Here is a 14203-nt window from a genome sequence, read left to right as displayed (position 1 = left end):
ATCAGTGTTTTGACCATAACTTTTCGGTCCGACTTTAGAATGATCTGAGATCATTGCATTAGAATCACAACTCAATTTCCTACAGCTTCTATGAAGGATTCATCTCCTAATACTAATCTTAAGATTCCCTAAAATACCCTTGAGTCAGGTTACTGTGTGTTCCACACCACTTAGAGACTTTCCATACCTGGTCAAGGCATGCTCTATGGTCATTCTAATATGATGTAATGCACATGCATGAGGTGAGTGCATATAAGTATGTGGAAATTACAAATTACATTAAAAATAACTTAATCTATCCTAGTGGTCTTCTTCTTCACTTGAACCTTTCACTCTTTGGCACTTTATCTTCTTTTCTTCTTGTTTGCAATTCCATGTCTTGACATCTTGAAGCTTAAATTCTTATGATATCTTCTTCAAGCATTGATGCCAACTTGTTGATACTCTTCATTTGATGACTTCAATCTTCATTTCTACGTTTCATTCACCAAATTCGATCTTTGATATGAAGTCTCTAAAAAATAATATTTAAAGGAAAATTGTGACATACCTTCATATGTTTGTTATCATCAAAACCAACTATAGGAGTGTGGGCATATCCCTAACACTATTGTCATCGGTAGTCTCCTGCAATTTTCAGTCGCTATCTATAGCGAGAAGTAGATTAGATTATAAACCAATAAATCATAAAATTCATCTTTTTCTCTACAACCGAAAACCACATATTTCAGGATTCAGATTTTACTCGTTATATTATCGTTCATTCGAAGCTTAGATCCGACAAATCTAAGTCGGGAAAAAATTTGGAAAAATGGAAAGGAATTTTTACATAGTTTCAAATGCCAATTTTTGGCTTCATGTTTCAGTGTACTATTAAACCCTAATTTTTTATGAAAATTTTGTATTCATTTTCCTTTGTTGTTATGATTTGAGCAGCTTTTGAGCGTTAAAACCCTTAGATTTCAGTGTGATCTCTTTCTTCTTTTTGTACTTCTATGATATTTCTGTATCTCAGATTGTATTGTATTTTGGACTAGAGTCTGGATTCTATTTCTTAGACCTCGAAGCAATCCTTCATTTTATTTTATTTTCTTAAATCCTTGATTTCCTACTCGAGATTTATCTGTGTAGTTCTCATTGTTTATAGTGATGTCTTTGATTTTTTTTTTTTTAATGAAAAATCACTCTGAACTATTTAATTTGTTCTTATTTCTGCATTTTCGGAGCTATTTTCTTTTAATTGAAAAATTTATGTTCTTCTATCTAGGTTTTGAATAATTAAACAATTTTTTCTGTTCGTTAAATAAGTCCCATTTTTATACCCCAAAAAAAAAAAATTCCCATTTGACAAATGGAATCTTCTTCCTTCTTCTTCTTTCTTCTTCTTCTTTTTCTTTTCCCTGCATTCCTATCCTTCTCTATTAGTGAAATGGTGATAAAAAAATTAGTGGTTTTAAAAAAAAGTTATTGGTTTTGAAAAGAAGAATAATTTGGTTTTAAAAAAGTAAGCAATTTTTTGTTTTAGAATAAGTAAGTAGTTTTGTTATATTAACCGTTAGATTTTTTAGAGGACACACATCGCTAGGTTAGGTAGAATTGGTAGACTTGGAGAGATAGGAATTGGAGATGAGCCAAATCCTAGACTTTGGGCAATAGGGATTGACTAGATGCACAGTTGCCTTCTAAACCGCCTATCAGGATCGGGTTAGCAGCTCTTAGTATCGGTATTGCAGACGTAATCAGACTCTTAGGTCACTGATTGGTCTTTGGAGTAGATTGAGCTTTTACAGATATTCCACTACACATATATAGTGCTACGTGTCACCGCCTGACAGTTGGGTAGTGTTGTTACCCTCATCATATACTCAAAATCCATAGGGTTGGGTGAGTCCTAGCCTCCTAGGGTGGTGTGGTTGATAAAACCTACCTGTGGAAACCAAAAACTTTCTGTTTAACATTTTTATATACTTTATAGCGAATGAATGCAGCCTTAGTTCACTATGGCTTAAGAGAGAGAGAGAGAGAGAGAGAGAGAGAGAGAGTAGTATTCTCTTTAGGTATAAAGCAGTATGCTTACTTATTGCATCCGAGCTGAAGATTTTGGTTCCTACATTTTATATTAGGATTGAGATCTCATTTCACACACATTGATAGAAATGGCAGATGGTGCAGTTAATCTCTTCAAAGCATCTCTCTCCTCCTTGTTGAGTCTTTGGGGTTCTATGGTAGAGAGAACCAACGAAGCCCATCCTCAGATTAAGAGCTTCGTTTGTGAATCCGTAGATAAATTGATGAAGGAAACACATACCCTAAAAAATATCTGCATCACTTATTCAGAAGATAAAGTGATTCAAGTAATTCCTTACATCAAGAGGTATGTGGGTTTTACAGAAGACAAGGTGAGGGAATTCACTGATTTGTGATGAAGAATCAGTGAATTCTGATTTAATTTGTTGAGTGTTTTTAATTGTAATTGTCTGTCTATATTGTGATGATTTATTAATGTACATATGTAAATATGTAATTTTAATTGTTCATGTGAATAAGAGATTTTGGCTATGTAATGAGATTTTGAATATGTAATTTTAATTTTGCAGCGATGTTGGATTGAAGTTTCTGTAATGAGAATTGGCTTGATATTTTTAAGAACATTAGGCAGTGGGTACTAGTTAGTTCTGGCTCGGACCATTCTCCTCTTCTAGTTGCCTCTCATTGTGTGCCAAAGCCGAAAAATTGTCCTTTTCTTTTGCATGGGTTTTGGATGGAAAACGATAATTTTTTATCTATGGTGGAGGGTGTTTGGAAGGTACATGTGGGGGGTAATCCGATTTTCAGGCTTGTTCAGAAGTTGAAATGGGTTAAGGAGAAGTTAAAGGTTTTGGCGAGAGAATCATTTCCTAACTTAAACGCTGAGGTTGACAAAGCTTTGTTGGAGCTGAAGAAGGTTCAGGACATTATTGAGGTGTGGGGAATGTCCGATGATTTGTTCAATAGGGAGGCCGATGCTAAGACAACCCATGTCACTGCTTCCCGTATGCAAGAGAAGTCATGGGCTGAAAAAGCTAAGCCAAGGTGGATGAAGGAAGGGGATGGAAATTCGAAGTTTTTTCATCTTTCGGTGAAGATGAGAAGAGCTCGTAGTCAGATTTGATCTTTAAAAAGAGAGGATGGTACATGGATTTCGGATCAGCAAGGTATTGCTACTTATATCTCTTGTTTTTTCCAAAAATTTCATGAAGCATCTATAGTGTCTGTGCATCAGGAGCTGCTGGAGTATATCCCTAAGGTGTTGACTGATGAGGATATTGTAAACTTGGAATCTATCCCAAGTAGGGCTGAAATAAAGGTGGTTGTCTAGGATTTAGATCCTGATAGTTCTCCTGGTCCTGATGGCTTCCCAGGAAATTTTTTTAAAAAATGCTGGGAGATTCTAGAGGATGATTTTTGTCAGGCAGTAATCACTTTTTTTTTTATGGATGGTAGGTTACCAAAAGGGATCAATAATTGCTTCATATCTTTGATTCCAAAGGTAGAGGGTGCCTCTTCTTTGGACAGATTCCCCCCCATATGCATGGGAAACTTCTTTTGTAAAGTCATTTCAAAGGTTATGTCTTCCAGACTGATGTGTTTGCTGCCTAGGTTGATTTCTGAAGAACAGGGCGCTTTTCAAATGGGAAAAATAATATCAACAAACATTAGTCTGGCCTCTGAGTTGGTGAATCTGATGCACTCTGTTGTGAGGGGGGGGGGTGGAATGGGCTTGAAGCTTGATGTGTAGAAGGCATATGATTCCTTATCATGGGAATTTCTTTTCGCAACCCTAGATAAGTTTGGCTTCTCTTCTAAATGGATTTCTTGAATTCATCATCTGTTGGTGTCCTCCAGGGTATCTATATTAGTCAATGGAGGTCCAGTGGGTTTTTTTGAAGTGGGAAGAGGCTTATGTTAGGGCGATCCAATCTCTCCCATTCTGTTCATTTTGGTTGAGGAGGTGCTATATAGGGGTCTGAGGTCTATGTCTCGAGCAGGGGTGCTGAAGTCGTTGCCTGGGCCCAGAGGTGTGCCTATTCCTTCTCATTTATTTTTTGTAGATGATATTTTTATTTTTATGAATACATCTGCAAAGTATGTGAAGAACTTGCGGTATTTTTTGGTTAAATATCAGGCCTTCTTTGGGCAGAAATTTAACCTTGAAAAGAGCAGTTTATTTTTTGGGAAAATGGCTCCTCATAGGAAGCAGTTTATTAGTGATTACCTGGGTATTTAATCGGCTAGGCTGCCTACAAAATACTTGGGGGTGGAGTTATTTAAAGGGAGAGTGAAAAAAGACTTCCTTTTTCCTTTACTGGACAAAATAAAGGTAGATTGGCTGGCTGGAGGGGTAGGTTGCTCTCAATGGCGGGAAGGGTGGAGTTGGTGTGATCAGTGATTTCTAGTATTCCAATTCACAATTTTAGAATTTATTGGTGGCCTGAGTCCTCTATAAATCTGGTGGAAAGATGGATGCGTAATTTCATCTGGTCAGAGGATATGGATTTGGGGAAAAATTGTGGTTAGATGGGAGGATGTCTATAGGCCTAAGTGTGAGGGCGGTTTGGGCATTAGAAGATTGAGAGATGTCAATTTTGTATTTATGTGTAAATTGGCAAGGTAGATAAAACATGAAGACTCTTTGATGGGAATTTTCTTTTGTGCTCGATTCCTCAAGGCTGATGGCTCTATTAGAAAAGGGCATTTTTCATCTTTTATCTGCCAGGCCTAAAAAAGGTTTCGAGATTTGTTGGATCTCAGGAGCAGTGGACGGTTGGTGATGGATAGAAAATCAACTTCTAGTTTGACAGTTAGTTGGGGAATAGGCCTATTGTGGAAAGGTTGGGTTTAGACCCTGATTCTTTTGACCCTCTTTGTGCAAAAGTATCAGATTTTATTAAAGACAGCAGTTGGGCTCTTCCGAATGTGGGTTCGGTTTTGCTTGCTAATATTTTTGAGGAGATCAAGTCTATCTTTATCCCAAATGGGTAGGATGTCTGTCACTGGAAGGCTACCTCATCTGTAGTTTTTTCTATAAAATCAGCATTGAAAACTATCAAAAAGCAATTGCCAAAGGTGGGTTGGTTCTCCCTTGTATGTCAAGCTAAAATTCAGCCTCGTCAAGCTATTTTTGGATGGAGGTTAGTAAATAACAAAATTCATACAGATGCAAATGTGAAGAAATGTGGGGTGGCTTTGCCCTCTAAATGTAGTCTTTGCGACCAAGAGTAGGAATCTAGAGAGCATATTTTTATGATTGTAGTTTTGCAAGGGCAATGTGGCAAAAATTTTGTGACTGTTTTGGGGTGTTGTGGAATAATTTCCAGGGATGGAGAGCTTCATTGCTTGGTGAAAGTCCAAAGCGAAGGTGGCCCCATGTCAAAGTCTATGGAAAAAAGGCTTTGTGTTGATTCCTTATAGCATTTGGCTGGAAAGAATGCTAGAAGATATGAAGGTGATTCTCATCCTGTGGAGCAATGTTTTGCCAAGATCAGAAGTGAAATTGGTTGTCGGTCATGGGTTCACATTGGGGCGTTTATCTCTCTTTCAGATCTGATGTGTGTTAGAAGGTTGGGTTTCATAGGGATTCAAGGTAGGCAGAGAGTCTTATTTGAAATATTTTGGTGCCATCCCCAAGAGGATGGTGGAAGTTAAACACAGACGGTTGTTCTCTTGGCAATCCAGGCATCTCTGGAGCTGGTGGTGTGTTCCTAAAATGAGAAGGGGGAGGTTATGACAAACTTAGGGATTTTCTTGGTATTCATACCAATTTTGAGGCGGAGTTCTTGACTGTTATATCTGGGATTGAAAATGCAAAAAAGCTTGGCGTCCAAAGGTTATGGATTAAGTGTGATTCGGTCGTTGTGGTCACTCTGTTTCAGAATAAAAAGGTCGCTTGGATTGTTCATCGAAGGTGGCTGGCATGTATGACGTTTCTAGACTGTGTGGACTGGAAAATCAGTCATCGTTTTTGAGAGGTGAATTCAATCATTGATTTTATCTCAAAGACTGCAGCTAGATTTGAAACTTAAACCCTAGTGACTACTTGGCCAGCTTTGGTCAAGATGGATCTAGATGTGGATGCTTCGGGCCATCCTAGATTTAGGATGGCTTAATGGGATGTTTTTAATTTTTTTTTCTTATGTGGGGGTTGTGTTTTGGTCTCCCTCTTCTGCTGATGGCAATGCCGAAGGTGGAGTAGGAGGCTCATTCTCAATCCCCTTGTTCGGCTGTTTGGGGCTTTCTTGGCTCCTTTCAGTTGTTTTTGTACATTCTTTCATTTTTTTTTTAATATTTAATTCATATGATTTTCTAGTGAAAAAAAGATATGTAAGTTGTTGAGTTTGTGGATTTTGAGGTTAAGGTTGAGCTTAAGATGTGAGTATGGATGGTGAGGGACATGGTGTGGCCAAGAGTGCTTTGGCACCGTGTACCTTGGGTGTGTGCATTTTTTTTTTTGGGTGTGCATACATATAGAATGCGTATGGCTAGGATCACAACCCTAGTGCTAAAATCCCTTGCCAATAGGGGAAAAGGTATTGCGGGTAGTTATGAGGTTCATTCTGGAATACCAAGTCCATTGTATGATGTGTGGTGCCATACACGGGTATTGCACTTCATGGTTGTAGGTCCACGGTGATGGTGTAATTTAGGGGATTACTAGTAAGGGGCTTACTAGGGGACCAAGGTTCATTCCAGGACTGGAAGGCTCCTGAATTGCAACTAGCTTATATCGTTGGGGGGAGTGAGGTTCTTTCTTGACCAGTGATACCACCTATGTTGCATAGTACTAATACCATAGAGCAGACTTACTGTGATTGACTAGGTATATTATGTTGTAAATGGATATATACTGCATCATGATCTATGGTTGAGCATATCACTGCATCATTATGATATGTATTTTCCTGCATGCTTCTACCCTTCACTGGGCTTTGTGAAGCTCATCCTATGTTTATATCCCTTTTTAGATCGTGATATAGGTGTACATGCATCAAAAATTGGTGAGGCACCGGCTAGTGTGGTTGAGGAGTCATGGGCTTAGGAGTACATGGAGCATAACCTGGTTGCGTCTGCGATGACTATGCTTACGAGGCACTATGAAGATGAATCATCTTCAATTCTTTTATATTCCTTTATTGTAATATGAGTTGTACTTTTAATAATGTATTTATTGGGTGATGATCTCAGAATTAAAGTTTGTAAGTATTTGTGATAACACTACTAGTTCATCATCCTATAATTACAGTATGATTCTCTTAAGTTGAATGATCTTGTTAGATTATCTTATGAGTTTGTGTTGTTAAAGTACTACAATGGGATCTTGGAGAATTGCCTGGCCACTGAATGGTGTCCAGGTCACACAACCTAGGTCTTTTTGGAAGGTGAGGTGAGACATCGGCAGCTAATCTCCTTATATCATTGACCTTCTTATTGAGCTCTTGAAGTCGTCGATCCAAGTCTCGATGAGATCATCGACCTTCTCGTTGAGCTCCTTGCTGCTCTCTTCTACCCAAGGTGACTCATAGAGGGCTTTGCTGATGGCGACGTTGATCCTTTCTATTCCATTGACCTCAGCTTGACTCTGCTTGTGTGTTGTGCCCGTGTGGTTTAGTTTCCTAGATGGATCAACTTGGGGCTGAAGCCACTCTGATTGATGCATTGCTCCTCCTTGAACCACTCGGGGGATGTGACTGATGAGTCGAAGGTTGATAACTGTGAGTTGATATCGGAATATGTTAGCGCGGTTACTCTGCGAGCACATGTGACTCCCTCGGTAGGTAATATTTTAGTCGCATGGGGGCACCAATGAAGGGGCCAGCATAGTAAGATGTGTCTTACCGAATTATCATAGCAGATTCTAGAACAAGGCATGCATCTCCAACACCTGTAGTTGTAGGTCATGAAGTTGAGGATTGGTGGCTGGAACATTAGGATCTAGCTCATTCACAGGAGAGGCAAAAGGAAGAATTTTCTTTGACACCTGTTGGGGGTAGTCTTCCAGCTGAGGAGGAAGAGTAGGGTCTTCTTGGTTCTAGTGTTTAGGATCACGTTACTACTCACCTCTTAGAGTGGGCAATGGTGGTGGTAGGCCACTATGACGATTGCTTCTTTGTACCATAGAGTATAGGTTTTGTAGCTTTGATGATGTTGATTACCAAGAAAAGAATATGATTTGTTGTAGTCGAAAATCCTCCCAAGTTCATCTCGGGTCCTTTGGGCGGCGTACATAGAAGAATTGTCAAGGGAGAGTCAAGTTGTTCAGATGGGGGACTCTCCAATGCCTAAGTCAGATCTCTAGGCAATAAAAAATCTCAATAGAATGGAATTGATCCCTTTTTTTTGGGGGTGTACCTATGTTCAAATCCATAAGTAATTTAGTTTTAGTAGATCTTTCGGAAGAGTCCTATTAGGCATGTGTTTCCTTGTTCGGTTAGGATTCATGTTAGGGTTATTTTTGTGTGCTTAAAATGATTAGATTTTATAAGTTGACAACTTGGGAATCTCGGGAGCACGCTGTGACATCGGGTCGATAATGGAATGTTAGCACTTTGGTCGGGGAGAGGTCAACCTGAGTGGTCGGTTGAATCCTGGAGCACTTATAGCACGGGACACGCTATGGGAGTCTGGGGTTCGACTAGATGCACAGTTGCCTTCTAAACCGTCCATCAGGATCGGGTTGGCCGCTCTTAGGCTATGTTTGGTAGCCAAGAGAAGAAAAGAAAAGAAAAGAAAAGAAAAGAAAAGAAAATTTTTTCTTGGTTTAAAAATTTCTCTTTATGCTTGGTATGTCCTCATCCAAGAGAAGATTCAGTTTTTGAATTTTAAAATTTCCCTTGGGAATTGCAAAGTTTTCTTTTGCACAAAAAAAAAATCTTGCCAAAAACACAAGGAAACATGAGAAAATATAAAAACTTTTCTTTTCTTCTCTTCTAATGGTAACCAAATATAAATACATTTTTTTTTTCTCACCATTTCATTTCTTTTCTAGATTCTTTTTTCTTTTCTTTTCTTCTCTTGGATACCAAACATAGCCTTCGTATCGGTATTGCAGTCGTAATCGGACTTTGAGGCCATTGCTTGGTCTTCGGAGTAGATTGAGTTTTTACTGATATTCCACTCCACACATGTAGTGCCACATGTCATCGCTTGATTGGTGGGTAGTGTCTTTGCCCTGATCATATACAAAAATCCATAGGGTTCTGTGAACCCTAGGGTGGCGTGGTTGGTGAATGAACGCAACCTTAGGTCACTATGGCTGACGAGAGAGAGAGAGAGAGAGAGAGAGAGAGAGGTATTCTATTTAGATATAAAGTAGTATGCTTTACTTGTTGCCTTGGAGCTGAAGAGTCTGGTTCCTACATTTTATATTAGGATTGAGATCTCGTTTCACACACATTGATAGAAATGGCAGATGGTGAAGTTAATCTCTTCAAAGCATCTCTCTCCTCCTTGGGGAGTCTTTGGGGTTCTATTGCAGAGTCACGTGTCACCGCCTGATTGGTGGGTAATGTCTTTACCCTCATCATACACTAAAATCCATGGGGTTCTGTGAACCCTAGTTTTTCCACTCCACCTCCAAAAAAAAAAAAAAAAATTGTGAACACTAGGGTGGACTGGTTGGTGAAATCTTGACCTGCAGAAACCAACAATTTTCAGCTTAATTTTTTATATATATTTTATAGCGAATGAACGCAGCCTTAGGTCACTATGGCTGACGCGAGAGAGAGAGAGAGAGAGAGAGAGAGAGAGAAGTATTCTTTTTAGGTATAAAGCAGTACGCTTTACTTATTGCCTCGGAGCTGAAGATTCTGGTTCCTACATATTATATTAGGATTGAGATCTCGTTTCAGACACAATAATAGAAATGGCAGATGGTGCCGTTAATCTCCTCAAAGCATCTCTCTCCTCCTTGGGGAGTCTTTGGGGTTCTATTGCAGAGAAAACCAACGAAGCCCATCCCCAGATTAAGAGCTTCGTTTGTGAATCCGTAGAGAAATTGATAAAGGAAACGCATACCCTAGCAAAAAGCTCCATCACTTATTCAGAAGAGAAAGTGATTCAAGTAATTCCTTCCATCAAGAGGTATGTGGGTTTTACAGAAAACAAGGTGAGAGAATACCTTCCCCTGCTTGAGTCTTTTGTCATATTGGGAAAGGAGAAAGTGAATGAAGCCATCCCTTATGTGAAGAGCTTTGTGGAATTATCAATGGAGACGATCAAGGAACATCCTTACTTAACAGGGTTTATACTTTTGCTTGTGTTGTGGATTTACAAGGGTGGATCAGCACCTAAGAAGATGATGAAGGCTCCTGGCAGGGATTATATGATGCCTAGGGTCAATTTTGAGAGAAGCCCAAGAGACTACTTTGCAGATCTGCGAAACAAGAAGATTTGATGGTTTACTTACTTCATTTCTTTGGCTTGTAGCAATGTTCCTTCTTCGTTATACGTTCTTTCCAGTATTTTGTTTCTGTATATCCTCTGTAATAAATATATGAAATGAATTACAAGTTCAATGGTCTCTAGAGAGAGAGAGAGAGAGAGAGAGAGAGAGAGAGAGAGAGATGGTTCTTGTAAGGTAAAGTTCATAGATTAATGGTTCTTGTAAGGTAAAGTTCATGCCCGTATGAGAGGTTTTTCTCCTATTATTGTAAGTATAGTGTCTTAATAATTGATAATTTCTATCTTCTGTGGAGTAAGATTATGTTTATGAGTTCAGATCAATAATTTGATTTTAGTATTCGAGAGTTCTTCAAAGCTAAGCAATGAGAATGAAAATGAGTTCTTCCTCTGTTTTGTTTTCTAATCACTCTTTTATCATTTCCTTTTTTTTTTTTTTTTTTTTGTACTATTAAACCAAGAATTCTTAAAAGATAATTATCGGTTACCTTCAAAGAGGTTAGTGAACCATATCTCATGTATAATGAATCTGGTTCTACCACTAAGTGGCTTCGCCAAAAGGAGTCAATTATATAAGATGTTCAATAATTGACGTTATTTATTTAGGGAGGGGATCGTCGCAAGGCTGCTAGCCTGGTGACTGGTGAGGCAATTGAGAGTGCACATAGACAATGAGGGGGCGGGGGGATTTTCCATTTGATGGGGAAGGGGTGGGATTTTTCATTTCTCTCTTTCCGGCCAGGGTGGAGGCCCAACTCAGCCTGGCAGCTTTAAAAGGGATTAGGAGTTGGTAGAAGATCTGGGTTCTTGGATTGGAAGGGATCATCATGGCCAAGAACTGTTAGTGCACCTATTACAAGAAATTTGTATTATAAGAAATCTCTCCAAGAAAGATGAGGACCTAACATTGAATGGGTTCCTCATCTAGATTTTCGGAGTTAAAAATTGGGAGAAGGATAAGTACTCGGTAAATTAGCGGACAATACCAATGGGAGAGCCCAATAAAGTATCATACAAAATGGGGTAGAGGATCATTTCAAAAAGGAGAAGAGAGAGAAAGACATTGGGTGCTAACTTATGATATACTGGCAGCATGCCCAAAATTTTTCCAAATTGGTGTGATATTCTAATCATGTGATCAAAATCAAGTAATTCTAATGTACTAAATGAAAGCCCAAAAGGAGTAACTGTTTGCACTGGCCAACAGCTCATAATTAAAAGTTCATTAGTTCGACTCGACTTGGAGCCTACATATGAAAAAAAATAATCATTTCATTGGATTATGGAAGAAAATTTGAGAGAAATTGCACCTGAGGTACCCAATGTTTAAGAGGAAAAAATAAGATTTTTTTTTTTCTTACAAATCAACCTTATTTTTCTATTTTACCCATCCACTTGATCCTCTACCTCTACCTCTACCTCTACCTCTACCTCCTCCCCAACCCCATTTGTAGTCTTAAACCGACTCATATTAGATCATTATTATAATCAGTGGAGGCCGATCCCATGTTTGATTCTGTATATGTCAATCATAAATTGGACAACTGAAAGATTATAATTAGTTGCTACCAAACCCCAATTTCAATCCTCTGAATCTATCTGAAAGAGTTCCATCATTGTCAATAGTGTTAGTAGGGATCCTTTCCTCCGCCTCAAGCTTATTCAAAAAATAGGTAAGAGAGGATGGTACTCCGGATCTATGCAACATTCATACCATCAACCATCAGAGTCCTTGCAAGAATTTGAGATTGATTTGTTTCTAAAACAATATTTTTTTAAGTATAAGAAGGATAAATCAAATTTGACTTCCTAATGATCTTGGTACGAGAGTGGATCCAAGAGGGTAATACTCCTCTATGCTTTATACGTGCACGAGCCACATCCTCTGTAGAGCCAGTTTGGTGGATGTAAAACTGGATTGATTTCGGGGCATCACCCCTCTCCAATTCATCCTGTATGGAGAAAAATATCAATATTGTCTATCACTTTAAAAATTTATATGCAAATACACTGAAATAATTCCTACAACATCGAACTAATTAATCCATGAGGGCTTATATACCTTTGATGTACCAAGATCATTAGCAAGTCGAATAATCATGGATGATCAACTTAAGAGACTTGGATATAGTGAAAGGCAATCTATAGTCTTTCTTTCGAAAAGTTTGTCACAATGAGTAAAGGCATGAATGAGTGTGACATTGCTTCCTATCGAAATTATAGCATTGTTTAGGTACTCCCCTCCAGCATTGTTTTATGACCACCCTGCCTCCAACAAATTTGGATAAATCAACCCATTGGAGTAAAATTGAAAGTATCTGATAAGTTAAGCTTGTTGGGAATAATATAAAAGATTTTTCAATATAATTTTTTGACGGGCAAGTTTTGCCATATGGAAAGGTGATTTAGTAATTTCAAATGTATAGATATGAAGAATATAGTCTTGATATAGGCCATATGTCACATTTTATGAGTTAGATTCAACCATATATTGGCAAAATCTCTTGTATTCTCAGCAATATTTTATCTTAGAACCTTTTTATTACTATATTTTCATAGCCTCATTTTTTCAATTGGTCAATCCCTTTTTGGCTGGAGTCTTGACATGTGAGTAGCGCACACTTAGCTTGGATCTACTTAGTTCACATAATTTCAGATCAATCAAGTTGGCCATATCACTGCCATTTGTGCCAGTCCATAGATAATCTCTAGAAAACCTCTAGACCTGCCAGATTAATAAAAAATATACCTAAATATTTTTAATATTATAAATATGATGGATGACATTAAATAAAGGGATAATTTCGTTTATTTGCCCAAATGAGATAAGATTATCTTACCAGTCCATTATTGAGCCAGAGGCAGGGTTTATGGTGATTTTGATATTGGATTGACATTTCTAGGCTTTGGAGGATCCACTTATCAAATTTTAAAAACTAAATTTAATCCAAATAGAACCTAAATTCAATCCAAGTACCTATGTGTAATAAAATTTATCCTTGTATATTTCATCATCCATTCATATCTATGCACCCTCTCGTAACCCCAAGATTAAAATTTTTTTTTTTATTTGATGAGACAACAGCTTCTCTTTTCCATTGGTGATTTGACCCCATGATTGGAGTTTTTTAGCATTATTAACTCCCACCACCTATTGTTTGAACTCGAAAGCATCCCGTCTAATTCAATCAAACGGAACGAATAGCAACAATGATGGAATTCCTCCTTCATTATCGATGAAAAGAAAGTAAGTCTACTATATTTAGGCTTTAACTTGACATATAAGCAGGGTCAGTGCACTTTGCCCTTCCACAAAATTTAGGAAACATGCAACATGATAGATATTTGGCGGCTTATGTCATAGGCTTTTGAGGAAACCTTCTTTCCTAGAGGTGAAAATGGGATGGTTTAGTTATGAAAACCCAAGCCTATATAGGGTCCTAAGGCTTAGCCTGGTCCAATTCGTCTTAATGTTGGGCTGGAAATCTCAGCCCAAGTCTTGTTGGGCTCAATTGATAAAGTTTGTTTTTTTTTTCTTATATATTAATTTTTACCGAAAAAAGTAAAGAATAACTATTAACTAAAGGCTCCGGTTGGTTGCAATGGAAATTTAGAGGGAAGGGAAATGAAATGTTCATACTTTAAAAATAAATATTTATAATCATTACCCCATATAATTGTATAAACTACTTAATTTTTTAATTATATTTAGTAATGATATGTTTTACATGTAATTTTTATTTTACACATTATAGCAAAGGGTTTTGGA

The sequence above is a fragment of the Macadamia integrifolia genome, unplaced genomic scaffold, assembly GCF_013358625.1.
Source record: "Macadamia integrifolia cultivar HAES 741 unplaced genomic scaffold, SCU_Mint_v3 scaffold860, whole genome shotgun sequence".
NCBI classification, from domain to species: Eukaryota; Viridiplantae; Streptophyta; class Magnoliopsida; order Proteales; family Proteaceae; genus Macadamia; species Macadamia integrifolia.
The sequence above is the reverse complement of the archived record's forward strand: the minus strand, read 5'-3'. Positions refer to the sequence as shown.